Below are 15,169 nucleotides of genomic sequence, written 5' to 3' on the forward strand. Positions count from 1 at the left end.
TCCGGGTCACGTATTTTTTTAATCTTTCAGAATGAAAGTCCCACCCTGTATACTTTGTAAATAAATAATTAGTGCTAAAATTATGGATCATTTGAACAAGTATCGATATATTTTATACTCGTATCATACAAATAATAATTAAAAAGTTTTATATAAGATATTATGTAATTTATTTGTAAAAAAATGTCAAGCTTAAATGTTCAACAATGTTTTTTGTGTGTGCAGGGCAGGCGTTATGGAATTAGAGGGCCTGGCCCGCCCTAGCGTACCTCCTTGTCGGTCCAAATCAAATATTGAAATATTTATCATTTATTTGACCAAGACGAGCGCCGACAGAAAGAAGAATCAAATCATATTATTTATTGGACGCATACACATATTTTATTGGTCGCGAAACGGCGCCCCTTTGTACCAGTATGTGTAGACCATGTATCTTATTCTGTCTGGACCAAAAGAGTATGACATGTCATACTATTTCTGGCCAAAACAGCGTCAGATACATGGACTACGTATAGTAAGATTTGAGAGGGGCGCTGTTTTGGACAGAAGGAGAAATGGAAGTGGATGAGGGTGAAGTATCGGAGGTGGTAGGTGCGGTGAAATTATCAGAGACCGAGGTATGCACCAAGGATCAGAAAAAAGAAGAGTCTGTGACAGTAGGAGTGAAGTTTATGGAAAAAGTGTACTCTTGCCTTTTGGCTGATCCATTTGTGGTTTCACGGTGGGTGAAAAAATAGTTGGGTCGTGTGGAATCGGTGAGGGTAACCAGAAGTGGTCTAGTAATAATTGTTTGGGTTTCTGTTGGGCAGAGGGAGAAGGCGCTCGGCGTTAAACGAATGGGGGAAAGAAAAGTGAATTGTTTCGCGCTCAAGAAAAGCGCACCAATGAAAGGAGTGATAACTGGGGTAGCAGTGAATATAAAAGTTGACCAGTTGAGGGGAAAGGTTCCCGGTGTTTGTGATGCTCGTCGTTTGATGCGACGCAGACAGGGTGGCGAGAGTGGGGAAACAGAAGTGTCATTGTCTGTTCTTTTGAGTTTTGAAGTTGAGTCTTTGCCCGACAAAGTGAAGTTAGGATATATAAGTTATCATGTATGAGCCGAATACATTACGATGTTACATATGTCAAGCTTATGGTCATGTGGCAGCAGTGTGTAGGAGGGAGGGTACAATGTGAGAAATGTGCAGAAGGGCACGAGACAAAGGAATGTGTAGTATTGGGGAAAATAGTGGAATGTGTTAATTGTAAGGGTGCCCATGGAGCTGGGGATCAGACATGTCCCGTGTGAGAGAGGCAAGTTGAGGTTTCCAGGGTTAGAGTAGTACAGAAGTTATCATATGCTGAGGCAGTGGAGAAAGTAGAGGACGATGGGTGAAGGGGGAGGAGTGGTGAGAGTAGTAGAGATATACCAGTACAGAGGGATAGGCCAAAAAATGATATGTTTCAGTAAGATTGGATTTTTAGCATTTATAGCAATGGTTATCAACTGTACTGCAGGGATGGATCAGGATTCTCAGAAAATTGAGGTTGTGGTGGCAGAGGTATTTGGGTGTGTGAGACTTGACATCAGAAGAGTTACAGGGTGTGTTTAAAAAAATAAAATAAGTGGTTATGTCCCATCCTTTCAGGATGATGGCATGAGGTAGGAATAAATACATTTAAATCGTGGAGTTAGGTGGTGTTAATTTTATTGTATATCATTTTGAAATTAGTGAGTGTAGTGTTAGATGGTATGGTATTTTATTTAGTACGTTTTTATTTTTCAAGCAAAGAATAAAGGAGTTGTACTCCAGTCTAGAGGGTGGCGGTAATGCAACAAATTGGATGCCAACCACCGTTAAACCTCATAAGAAGAAGAAGGGCGCCGTTTCGCTCATCGGATGCTTTCTACCGTAAGAGAGTTTTAGCAACGAGGAAGAGGCGAAGCGAGAGAGCTCAGTCTCGCCAAAATCTGTCCAGAATACGCCCAATGCGTTTGTATGGGCATAATATACAGACCTAAACTTGTCGCCTGCCTTCCCACATTTGGGACAGCTATTGTTAGGATGGAGATATAAGCATCTTGTCATTACAGATCTCTCGTTTCAGCCTCTTGCGAATTGGAAAGGAAAGTTAGCGGGTGCACAGTGCACTGATAAGGATGCGGTCTTCCCCTAAAGTAAATTGATGTTTTGCCAAAATTATATAATTACTCCTGTCTAAATAAAACATTCAAAGTACTTCACCAGAAAGCATGACTTAGTCACAGAGGATCAGTAGCTTTTTTTTTATTTTTTTGAATGGCGTAGGCCTATTTGGGCAGCGTGCGTTAGTGAAAAGCGTCTAAAATGTGTGGGAAGGTAATGTGTCTTGAGTATAATTTGAAATGTTGCAACAAGAAGACGGGGAGGGGTGTGTGGCGAAGATATGGAATGGCTTGGACGATTTGATACAATGTTTCATTATAGCAATAGCTCAAGTCAAGATAGATAGAAAGGGAGGCAGACAGGCAGAGTAGAGAGATGAATGGGATCGAAAGAACCTGAATTTGCATCAGGATATTTGACTGTTTATTTGTCAGCTTTAGCCCTATGCATTTTACTTAGTTGACATGGTGCATTGGCCTATAGGCAGGATCTCTGGGAGTTCTATGCACTCACTCCTTTAGCTCCACTAGGCCACAGTGTATACATTTTTATTTAACTAGTCAGTTAAGAACAAATTCCTTATTTACAATGACGGCCTTCCAAAAGGCCTCCTGCGGGGACAGGGATTAAAAATAAAAGGACAAGAGATAACACAACATAAAAAGAGACCTAAGACAACATAGCATGGCAATGTGTTCATATGGCAGAGGCTGGTGCTCTAGCCTTGGTTGAATTTTAACTTTGTATTATTTTCAATTTTTTTAATGATTAAACACATGACAATGATTGAGAAATCAAACGGACGGCGGAGATGGAAACCCGGATGATGTTGGGATGAGGGGATCAGGAACCACCGGCCTGAGGGAAACATGAAAGGAGGGTGAAATCCGGTAGTTGGTGGGGAGTTCTAAACGATAGGTTACTTCATTGACCCTCATGGGTCCCACAAACCGGGGGTTCAGCTTCTGGCAGGGCAGGAAGAGCGGGAGGTTCCTGGTGGAGAGCCAGACGTGATCACCAGAATGGAACACGGGAGCCTCACTGCGGTGGCGGTCCGCTGATCCTTCAGAGGGCGGACTCCTTAGGAACCTCCCCAGCTCCTGGTTGGTCCTCTCCACCTGCCTGTTAGACTAAGGCCGGTACCCAGATGTGAGGCTGCCCGTGGCCCCCCAGCTTCTCCATAAAGGCTTTCCAGACCCGCGACGTGAATTGGGTACCACGGTCAGAAACAATGTCCTCCGGAAGGCCATAGGGACGGAAGACCTGCTGGAATAGTGCCTCAATGACCTGGAGAGCGGTAGGTAGACCAGAGAGAGGGATAAAACAGCAGGCTTTAGAGAGTCGGTCAACAACCAGAATAGTGGTAAATGAACAGATGTGACCAAGGCTGCTGAGGCACAGGAAGTAGTTTCCCTGCTGGGGCGTGCCGGGGAGATTTGGATTGAGTACATACCAAACATGAGTTGACATAATGGGCGACGTCCTGCGCCAAGGTGGGCCACCAGTATTTAGCAGAGAGGGATTGGACGGTGCGGGTGATACCTGGATGTCCAGCGGCGAGGGATGTGTGTGCCCAGGTCAACAGCCGATCTCTCACCCCCGTAAGGACATAGATGTGCTCTGGAGGGCAGGTGCGGGTTCCCTCAAGAGCCTGGCAGATGTCCACATCTTCGTCCCAAAACATGGGACCAACGATAAGGGAGGACACTCACATGACCCTCTACCGACATGGAACCACAGGGTCTGGAAAGGCAGGTTCTCCTGCATCCTGGTCACCAGGCGGTGATTCTCATCTTTGACCAGGAGATGGTGGGGTTATGAAGTTGGAGGCACGAGTCCAAGGAGGACTGTGTACGGGTGTGGTGATAACGAAGGGAAGGCTGGTGCTTGGGTCCCACAGTGAGGGTAAGTGGTGCTGTGATGTGCGTAATTGTGCCGGATCCCAATGGTCGCATATCCAGGGCTTGGACAGGAAAAGGAGAGGAGAGCGGGTATGCAGTTAAGTTCAGGGAGGAGGCGAGGGCCTGGTCGAAAAAGTTCCCTGCGGCACCGGAGTCCACTAGAACTGTAGAGAAAACACTTGAGGGAGAGCCAGCGAAATGGGAACCAAAAAGAGTTTGGCGGAAAACGATGATAATGGAATACTTACGCGGAGCGCCAGCTCATTCCATCCACTGGAGGAGGAAGCCACGGCATTCCGATGGAGTGCCATCATACTTCTCCAGAAGGGACAGTCGTGCATCGCTGACCTGGGCGGATGGCTGGGGGACTGGCTCACTGTGACGACCCGTGGTAGGAGACCCTCCGTCAGAGGTATGGACAACCTCGCTGGTGGTGTGAAGAACGTTATATGACCTCCTTCATGGTCGTACCCAGTAGAGCCAGCTGGTCGTGGTGTTGGTGGAGTAGATGACCCTGTTCCTCGACCGTCTGGAAGATGTTGTAATCGTCTGCTGCTTCCATATTTTCTGAAGCAATATTCGGTAATGTATACACAGATTCAGGAAGCAGTTGCAGAAGGTTTAATAATAATAAAGACGAAAATACAAAACAGGAGACGCTTACTGAATGTAATCGAAACCAATACTGCCTGATGACTGAGGCTACAGAGGGCTATATGAAGGGAGAGTAATCAGTGTGGTGATGAAGTCCAGGTGTGCTTAACGATGAGGGGTGGGTGTGCGCAATGATGGTTGCGAGGTGCGCGCAATGTGGTTTGCCAGGACCGCTAGTTAGTAGACCGCCAACGTCGAGAGCCGGAGGGAGCAGGAGTGACAATAACATACATTTTAGAACTTGAACGCGCATGCGTGGGCACACATAGGAGGTCCCGTGAAAAACCAGCCTGCCTATGGTGGAAATCAAAGGCCCGTCAACTGATTCGTTCTAGCACGATACAAAATTACCTGCACGTTGTGTCACAGTAAAAGAGTGGCACATTCTACTCAGGAGCACTTCTAGTTTCCAAATCCACAGAATTTACACTCAGAGGAGCGTTGCTGCTCATTTGGCGGCCCTTATAGAGTGGACCATCAGCATAAATCCAATAATTGTTTTGTACTTAAAGACTCATCTTCTTATGGGTGTTTCCCAGCAGTTTGGGATTTGTTAGTATTTTGTATCAGGGGTGAGTTCTTGTCACATCCCGAGTGGCGCAGTGGTCTAAGGCAGTGCTAGCTGTGCAACTAGAGATTCTGGGTTAGAGTCCAGGCCCTGTCGCAGCCAGCCGCGACCGGGAGACCCATGGGGCGGCACACAATTGGCCCAGCGTCGTCCGGGTAAAGGGAGGGTGTCACACCCTGGCCTTAGTTATCTTTGTTTTCATTATTATTTTAGTTAGGTCAGGGTGTGACATGGGGAAGTTTGTGTGTTTTTTGTGGGTGTTGTATGGTTTAGGGGGTTTAGTAGAGGAGATGGTTTAGTGTTCAGTGTAGGTGTCTAGGAAAGTCTATGGTTGCCTGAATTGGGTCTCAATTAGAGACAGCTGGTTATTGTTGTCTCTGATTGGGAGCCATATTTAAGGCAACCATAGGCTTTAGCTTTTTTGTGGGTAATTGTCTATGTTATACGTTTGTAGCCTGTGTGTGCACTACGTTCATAGCTTCACGGTCGTTTGTTTGTTTTGTTAGTTTTTTTTGTAAGAGTGTTTTTTTTCGTGTTACGTCTTCGTCATCAATATTAAAAGGAAGATGTATTTCTCACACGCTGCGCCTTGGTCCAATCTCTCTTATCAAGACGATCGTGACAGAGGGTTTGGCCGGCAGGGATGTCCTTGTCCCATCGCGCACTAGCGACTCCTGTGGCGGGCCGGGCGCAGTGCACGCTGACACGGTTGCCAGGTGTACGGCGTTTCCTCCGACACATTGGTGCGGCTGGCTGGCTTCCGGGTTAAGTGGGCATTGTGTCAAGAAGCAGTGCTGCTTCGTTGGGTTGTGTTTCGGAGGACCACGGCTCTTGACCTTCGCCTCTCCCGAGTCCGTACGGGAGTTGCAGCGATGAGACGATACTGTAACTACCAATTGGAGAGAAAAAAAGGGGTAAAAAATACACAAAAAAAAAAGTGTGAGTTCTTGTTCAAGCTGCATTCTACCACACCTGATTCTACTAATTATCTTATTAGTAGAAACGTGCATGCTAGACTGGGCTCGAACAAAGACCAGCCCTGATTTAATAAGTACTAGTTCATAAGTCTGATTATTGTAGGTTTGGCTTTAAATCGTTTTTTTAAATACATTTCAGTGTAACTAGTTGAGTTATTGTTAATGATATATGTATTTCCAGGAGCTTGCCCGATTGTTTCTAAACACGATCAGGGAAGTTCCTTTTTCAGTTTCTCCAACATTGGCTTAAATTAGTTTCTGTGTTTTTTTTTTTTCTTCTTCTTCCCTCTGGAAAATAGGTATTTCAAAGTAGCGTCAAATAAAAACTATCATTGACATTATTTCTGTTTCCATGTGTCATTACTTTGTCTTTACTACATTACAACTTACCTTCATTTATGTTCATCAGCAACTCACTGAAGGAGCATGGCCAGCTCTATGCATTGAATAGCAGTTTTATGCAACTTTTCCACAGACTAAGGGCCACTATAATAGCAGAAGTTGTATACAGTGCAATATGTACAGTATGTTCAATGTAACACTGAACATCCACCCATTTCCATTATTCAGGATTTTAAACGGTCACTAGATGGTGTAGTTGTTCAAAGTGAAATGTTTTCATGAATATGTTTCTCTTAATCGTGTTATTTTTCTTATATACGCAACATGACCAAAAGTATATGGACACCTGCTCGTCAAACATCTCATTCCAAAATCATGGGCATTAATATGGAGTTGGTCCCCCCTTTGCTGCTATAAAAGCCTCCACTCTTCTGGGAAGGCTTTTCACTAGATGTAACATTGCTGGGCAGAAATGTTACGAACTGACTTCTTGGAAAGGTGGCATCCTATGACAGTGCCACATTGAAAGTCACTGAACTCTTCAGTATGGGCCATTCTACATCCAATGTTTGTCTATGGAGATTGCATGGCGGTGTGCTCGATTGTGTACACCTGTCAGCACCGGATGTGGCTGAAATAGCCAAATCCACTCATTTGAAGTGGTGTCCACATACTTTTGGTCATGTAGTGTACTGTACATTGAGCTAGTTTTATGCAATTGTATGGCTGTATGTCAAGTACTTAATGATAGATCTTTAAACTTTGTACACCTCCTTGAATCATCACATACAATAATGATCATAGATTCTCAACTGAGCCCCACTATTGTTTTTCCCATCTTATTTTCACCTTAGAATAAACCTAAACTTCATTATCCCTTTCTCACACAAGTGATATCAATCATTTAAACGGTGTGCAATCTACTCTGCAAATCCCATTTCGCAAGAAGCAGGTCCTTAGCATAGCTCTATCGGTAATAGTCCTCGAAAATAAGACGTGGGAGATGTGTAGAGAAGGGATTAAATCCTCAGACTCACCATGGCTATGCCCCAAATGGCACCCTTTTCCCTACGTAGTGCAATACTTTTGACCAGAGCCCTATGGGTCTGGTCAAAATATAGACATCTAGTTCAGCCCTTCTCTTTCAGGTTGCATTCAGAAGTAGAGGGAACAGCTTCATTTATTTCATCATGTGTTGTTTTGCAGTGTTATCATTGGCACATGAATGAATGATTGCAGCTATGTTGTTGTTGATCAAATCAAATGTATTTATAAAGCCCTTCTTACATCAGCTGATATCTCAAAGTTCTGTACAGAAACCCAGCCTAAAACCCCAAACAGCAAGCAATGCAGGTGTAGAAGCACAGTTGATGCTGTGCTAGTGCCAGGTCCTCCTCTGTTAGGTGAGATGTTGTCTTCATAATGACTTTGGTCACTTCTCAGCATTCCATCTCAAGAAAGCATCATTTGTTTTCTCTAAAACCTGCAACGCATTCGATTATTAAGTATTATTGATCTGTAGTTTCTGTATTAATATTTGTATCTGTCTTCGTGTGTCTATGTGCATGAGTACATGTGAGTGTTCCTCACCTGAGTTCTGCGGAGTATGACCCCAGGAGTGATTGGAAGCCCACTCTGAGTCTCTCATACTCTGACCTCTCCACAACCAGTCATTTCAAAGACGTCGCGCTCTTCTTTATCAGCGTCACAACGTCCTCAAGGTACTCATTCTCCACATTCTGGCCATTCACCTCCACAACTACATCCCCTTCCCTCAGTCCAGCCCTACGTCCTAAGCCCTTTACCACCACCTGCAGGACAAAAGAGAACTGCAGTCATAACCGTGCCACTCATTTCTCATAGAAAACATCTTAACACCTGCCCTCGGTCATTATAACGATGCTTGTGGGAAACACAGCAGATCAATATCGGGAACTTTTGATTGATGAAAGCTGTTACTCATTACTACAACTTTGATTGGGAATTTTTCAAATTGCCTGTTTATGTCAGGAAACATAATGATAGAGATTACAACAAATAAATGAGAGAGAGAGAGATAGATGACCAGGGTGTTATGTTGTTGATGTTCGAAGGAATACCTGCCCTATGAAAGTTCCTGGCTCATGTTGAACACAACCCAGATTAAACCCAAAGCCTGATTCTTCTCTCGAGGACACAGAGTCTTGGACAGGGAAGTGAGCCATGCTCGTTTTTACTCAGCCCATCCTGAATCTCAGTGCAAGGGGACAGTGTCTTCCTCGTCCCCTCTCCTTTTGGCAGACTGTCCTCATGGAATAGCAGGGGAGATAGACCCAACTGCGGTAGGAAACAGAATAGACTGTGTTTTTGACCGGGAAGGTATTTTTAGTTGACACAATTCCTAAACAATCAATATTCTAACACCAGAACTCGCTTAACTCCTATTCTCCAGACTGCACATGGCCTCCGTCCGCTTACACACCTGCGTGTAGAAGTCTCTTCCGTGTATGGTGGTGAGGCTAACCCGCTTGCCACTCTTCCTCACTTTCCTGACAATATTATCATGCTCCATAGACTCTGAAGGCTGCCCATTGACTGCCAGCAGCAAGTCTCCATCCTGCATACCAGCCTTTTCTGCTGGACTCCCCACATCCACCTCACGGAGTAGGTGAGCTGGAATCGACAGCAACAAATGTAGATCAGCCAGCAGATATAATGCTTATTATTTGTTATAAGCATGTATGAGTCGTTCTAATGTCCTATTACAAGGTTTGTAGCGTGTAGAGTATGTCTGTCTATTCAGCACATTTTCCACGGACTTAAAAGGGCTGTTATTTAGTCAGGATCATTCAGATATGACAATAAGAAATTATACGGTGGTCATAGTAGGTGCTTGTAACATGGTCATGCATGCAACAAATGGAAGTTTCAAAAAAAAAATATATATATATATGATCACCTGATGTGTGCATCATTCTCACCATTACGACCCCCTGATGACCACCTCTCTTGTCGTAATAGGAAGCCGTATCCATCTGTGTGTGGCAGATTGTGAGAGCCAGCCATGATAGGCAAGATGGGCAGTTTTCGCCGGATGTAGCTCGCTTCACTTTCTCTGTTGATGACTAGGACGGTCACATAGATGCTACATTTCTTCGCCTGAGCAGTACAAATAGCTAAACGTGAGGGAGAAGTGAGGAACATGCTTGCTCGTGCACACACACAGACATACTACGACGCATACAGAGACACACACATCTGCCAAGAGCAGTTCTGAGAAGGAGGGCCTGTATGCTTACCATTTTACTGATAGCTGAATGGGTGAGCGTTGATACCATGGCACCGTTGATCTACACCCGTCTATCTCCACTACGCACCCCTACCCTCTGCAGGGCCCTCACTTACTGTGCTCAACATATATCGACCCTTCTGACCTGGAGAGATACAAACAGACACAATCAAACACCTTCACTGAGATCCTCTCGTCGGTAATCAAATCAAATGTTATTTGTCACATGCGCCGAATACAAAAGGTGTAGACTTTACCGTGAAATGCTTACTTATGAGCTCTTTCTCAACAAAGCAGAGTTAAAAAGCAGCTCCTCTCCATACGCAGATGGAAGCCAAAACTCTGGGCCTCCTTGCACTTTATCTGGCACAGGTGGGGTACCGGACTCGGGTCTGGCAAGACAAAACACTGCCATTGACATAGGATGGGCATTGTGCGTGGACACCTAAAGAAGTCAGGCTTATCTTGATTATATGATTGATGAAGTAATGTTAATCAGACCATCTTCCATGCATTGGAAAATGATGGATCATTTTGGATCTGTTCGTTCTCAAACCTTACCAGGGTCCTCCAAGATGACTAAAGCTGGATTGTCGATCCCCTCTTTCGGATTGAAGGTGAATCTTCGAGTGAGGAAAATTAAAAAGTCAAAGTTGAAACATGAAGTGGCATTAAGGATGCCCAAAATGTGTAATAATGACAAATTCGCTAATGTCCCATTTTGTATAATGCACGTTGTCTCTAGTCCAATTTGTAGCCATCAAAACAAAAAAACTATGATCACTCCTCTTACCGTGGAAATTCCATTGCATCCTCAAGACCTAGAATGACAGAAAAAAGATAGTGCCAAAAATCACTCAAGTTTATTTTCTCTGCAGTAATGATTCCAGGAATTACCTGTATGTCCTTAATCCAAACATCCAGGTTACTCATCTTCAACTGAGATGCAGTGCCTTCAGAAAGTACTCACACCCCTTGACTTTTTCCACATTTTGTTGTGTTACAGCCTAAATTTAAAATGGATTAAATAAATAAAAAATGTCACTGGCCTACTTACATTACCCCATACAGTTGTGGCCAAAAGTTTTGAGAATGACAAAAATATTAATTTTCACAAAGTCTGCTGCCTCAGTTTGTATGATGGCAATTTGCATATACTCCAGAATGTTATGAAGAGTGATCAGATGAATTGCAATTAATTGCAAAGTCCCTCTTTGCCATGCAAATGAACTGAATCCCCCAAAAAGATTTCCACTGCATTTCAGCCCTGCCACAAAAGAACCAGCTGACATCATGTCAGTGATTCCCTCAACACAGGTGTGAGTGTTGACGACGACAAGGCTGGAGATCACTCTGTCATGCTGATTGAGTTCGAATAACAGACTGGAAGCTTCAAAAGGAGGGTGGTGCTTGGAATCATTGTTCTTCCTCTGTCAGTCATGGTTACCTGCAAGGAAACAAGTGCCGTCATCATTGCTTTGCACAAAAAGGGCTTCACAGGCAAGGATATTGCTGCCAGTAAGATTGCACCTAAATCAAGCATTTATCGGATCATCAAGAACTTCAAGGACAGCAGTTCAATTGTTGTGAAGAAGGCTACAGGGCGCCCAAGAAAGTCCAGCAAGCGCCAGGACCATCTACTAAAGTTGATTCAGCTGTGGGATCGGGGCACCACCAGTACAGAGCTTGCTCAGGAATGGCAGCAGGCAGGTGTGAGTGCATCTGCACACACAGTGAGGCGAAGACTTTTGGAGGATGGCCTGGTGTCAAGAAGGTCAGCAAAGAAGCCACTTCTCTCCAGGAAAAACATCAGGGACAGACTGATATTCTGCAAAAGGTACAGGGATTGGACTGCTGAGGACTGGGGTAGAGTCATTTTCTCTGATGAATCCCCTTTCCAATTGTTTGGGGCATCTGGAAAAAAGTTTGTCCGGAGAAGACAAAGTGAGCGCTACCATCAGTCCTGTGTCATGCCAACAGTAAAGCATCCTGAGACCATTCATGTGTGGGGTTGCTTCTCAGCCAAGGGAGTGGGCTCTCTCACAATTTTGCCTAAGAACACAGCCATGAATAAAGAATGGTACCAACACATCCTCCGAGAGCAACTTCTCCCAACCATCCAGGAACAGTTTGGTGATGAACAATGCCTTTTCCAGCATGATGGAGCACCTTGCCATAAGGCAAAAGTGATAACTAAGTGGCTCGGGGAACAAAACATCGATATTTTGGGTCCATGGCCAGGAAACTCCCCAGACCTTAATCCCATTGAGAACTTGTGGTCAATCCTCAAGAGGCGGGTGGACAAACAAAACCCCACAAATTCTGACAAACTCCAAGCATTGATTATGCAAGAATGGGCTACCATCAGTCAGGATGTGGCCCAGAAGTTAATTGACAGCATGCCAGGGCGGATTGCAGAGGTCTTGAAAAAGAAGGGTCAACACTGCAAATATTGACTCTTTGCATCAACTTCATGTAATTGTCAATAAAAGCATTTGACACTTATGAAATGCTTGTAATTATACTTCAGCATTCCATAGTAACATCTGACAAAAATATCTAAAGACACTGAAGCAGCAAACGTTGTGGAAACTAATATTTGTGTCATTCTCAAAACTTTTGGCCACGACTAATGTCAAAGTGGAATAACTTTTTTTGGACATTTTTACAAATTAACAAAAGGTGAAAAGCTGAAATGTCTTAAGTCAATAAGTATTCACCCCTTTGATATGGCAAACCTAAATAGGTTTAGGAGTGAATAGTTGCTTAACAAGTCAAATAATATGTTGCATGCAATAATAGTGTTTAACATGATTTTTGAATGACTACCTCATCTCTGTACCCCACACATACGATTATTTGTAAGGTCAGAAAGTTTCACATTTTTGCAATGTTACGTAGATGGAAAAAAGCTATCCTTGAAATAGTCTTGATATGTTCGTCAAAAGAGAGATCAGGGTACAGAGTAATGCCGAGGTCCTTCAGTTTTATTTGTTATGACTGTACAACCATCAAGCAAAATCCTAGAGGAAAACCTGGTTAAGTCAGCTTTCCACCAGACACTGGGAGTTGTATTCACCTTTCAGCAGGACAATAACCTAAAACTGTTAGTGGAATTAAATTATTCCTCTAATGTACTCATTAATTAAATTCAATCTGTCTATTTATAAGAATTTGTAAGATACTTATTAACATAAAATAGACAGGATACAGTCTTATTAAAATTAGATAATAGAATTTATTCTCGGAGCACGCACATGACACACAATATAATCTATCCTCCTGAAGGCTCACTATAATTTATTACCACTTTAGCAGACAACTCAAGATAATGGAAGACCTAAAAAGTTACCCACAGCCTTATCTAAACACCTCAGGGCTAAGTTGGGTCAGTTCAACCATAGTTTAACGACCCTTTCTGCTTATTTTATAACCCACAACACAAATCTCTTTTCACCAGGCGTGCAGAGTTCAATTAGTTATAGTTTTATCTAAAGCTAGAAATTGTTTTAATTATTTATTAACAAAATTCCTAACAAAAACACAAGGCTACAAAATCTACACTGAAATTGCTTACCAAGAAGACGGTGAATGTTTTGAGTGGCCGAGTTACAGTTTTGACTTAAATCTACTTGAAAATCTATGGCAAGACCTGAAAATGGTTGTCTAGCAATGATCAACAACCAATTTGACAGAGCTTGAAGAATTTTGAAAATAATCATGTGCAAATGTTGCACAATCCAGGTGTGGAAAGCTCTTCTAGACTTACCTAGAAAGACTCACAGATGTAATCACTCCAAAGGGGTTTTTACAAAGTATTGACTTAGGGGTGTAAATTAGATATTTCTCTATTTTATTTTCAAAAATTGTGAAAATAATTTAAAAAACATGTTTTAACTCTGTCATTATGAGGTATTGTGTGTAGATGGGTGCGAAAAAAAATATATTTAATCTATTATGAATTCAGGCTGTAACACAACAAAATATGGAAAAAGTCATAGGGTTTGAATACTTTCTGAAGGCACTGTATGTTCCCACGGCCCTGTCCGGATGCATGAGCATCACTGGGCAGTCACAGGGGATCATTAGCTCAAAGATTTCATGTGAGGGACCCGTGTCCCAATATAGCATTTGATAGGCACAGTCAAGTCCATTCATTACTTATTACTGTAATGTCATTTGAAGATTTGGCTCCATCTTTCATCATGAATATCCTAACCTGGCTTAGTGACTATTATTAGAAGGAGGAGGATACTCACACACACACGCCACAGCATGTCAGCCCTTATACAAGCATTTCTCACTTGTATGCATCATTCATCCCTTCCCTTCCTGCTCGACTGTTGCACACACCATACACACACACACACACACTGACAACACATACCTACATTCAATCTCTTGGCAAGGAGAGGTCTGTGCAGTCTGCCAGGTTGTTAGTGGTGATATCTGCAGTGTCATGTTCCCAGCTATCTGCTGACTGTCATTGTTCTAGCTGTGGAGGGACCGGACAGCTTTTATCACAGGGCGTTTTACTAAAGGAATGCTGCCTTTTTTCATTCTCTATTTTCGGTAGACCTAGCAAGGACTGCCCATGTTGTATGTTGACTATCAACATGTTTATTTTGGATATAGCAGTCAATGTAGGCTAGCATATTCATGTATGCTGATGGGGTTAGCGGTTCAGAATTCATTATTCATCCAAAAAAACGCTCAAATGTATAATCCAGTCATTTTCATTTTAAAATCAAACTTGTTACTTCGTAAAAGGTAGAGACATTCATTTCCAGCACTGTCACATAACACAGAAGGCTACATTTTAATCACTAATAATTAAACACACTTTAGAACACACTCACACTGACTCAAAGAGAGAATGCATGTCAGAATATACCTATAATCTATATATACCTATATTGTAACGTAAAATGCTATTTGAATATATAAATCTCTTATGCACTCATTCGATTTCTGAAGCAAGACCAGCCTAGAAGCACGTCTGTGTCTTAACAATGGAGACTGGTCTTGAGAAAAGGCTTTGGGCCAAAACGTATATACATTATATTCTCTTGTCCGTGTTGTGACTAGACGTAGAAAAACAGACTTTTACCTGTGGTGTACCTCATGGCTTCTGTCTGTCCTTGTGCCTGGACGTTCTCCTGGCTGCCTGAGGTTGTGTGGAGGTGCACGGGACACAGCACATTGGGACGTTAAGATTCCTCTGTTTTGTCAGCATTCGAGATGGTAACTCCTTCTTCCTCCACCATAACACTAGGTCTCCTAGGGTTAATGTTTAGCTAACCTGTGACCAGACCTGGTAACCCATCAGAGCA

General features: G+C 43.1%; 1 pseudogene; it reads right to left on the reverse strand.

The window, feature by feature from the left end:
- Positions 1 to 4,288: 4,288 nt before the first annotated feature.
- Positions 4,289 to 10,769, reverse strand: LOC120029129 (annotated as a pseudogene).
- Positions 10,770 to 15,169: the final 4,400 nt, after the last annotated feature.

This window comes from Salvelinus namaycush, chromosome 34 (assembly GCF_016432855.1).
Source record: "Salvelinus namaycush isolate Seneca chromosome 34, SaNama_1.0, whole genome shotgun sequence".
NCBI lineage: Eukaryota > Metazoa > Chordata > Actinopteri > Salmoniformes > Salmonidae > Salvelinus > Salvelinus namaycush.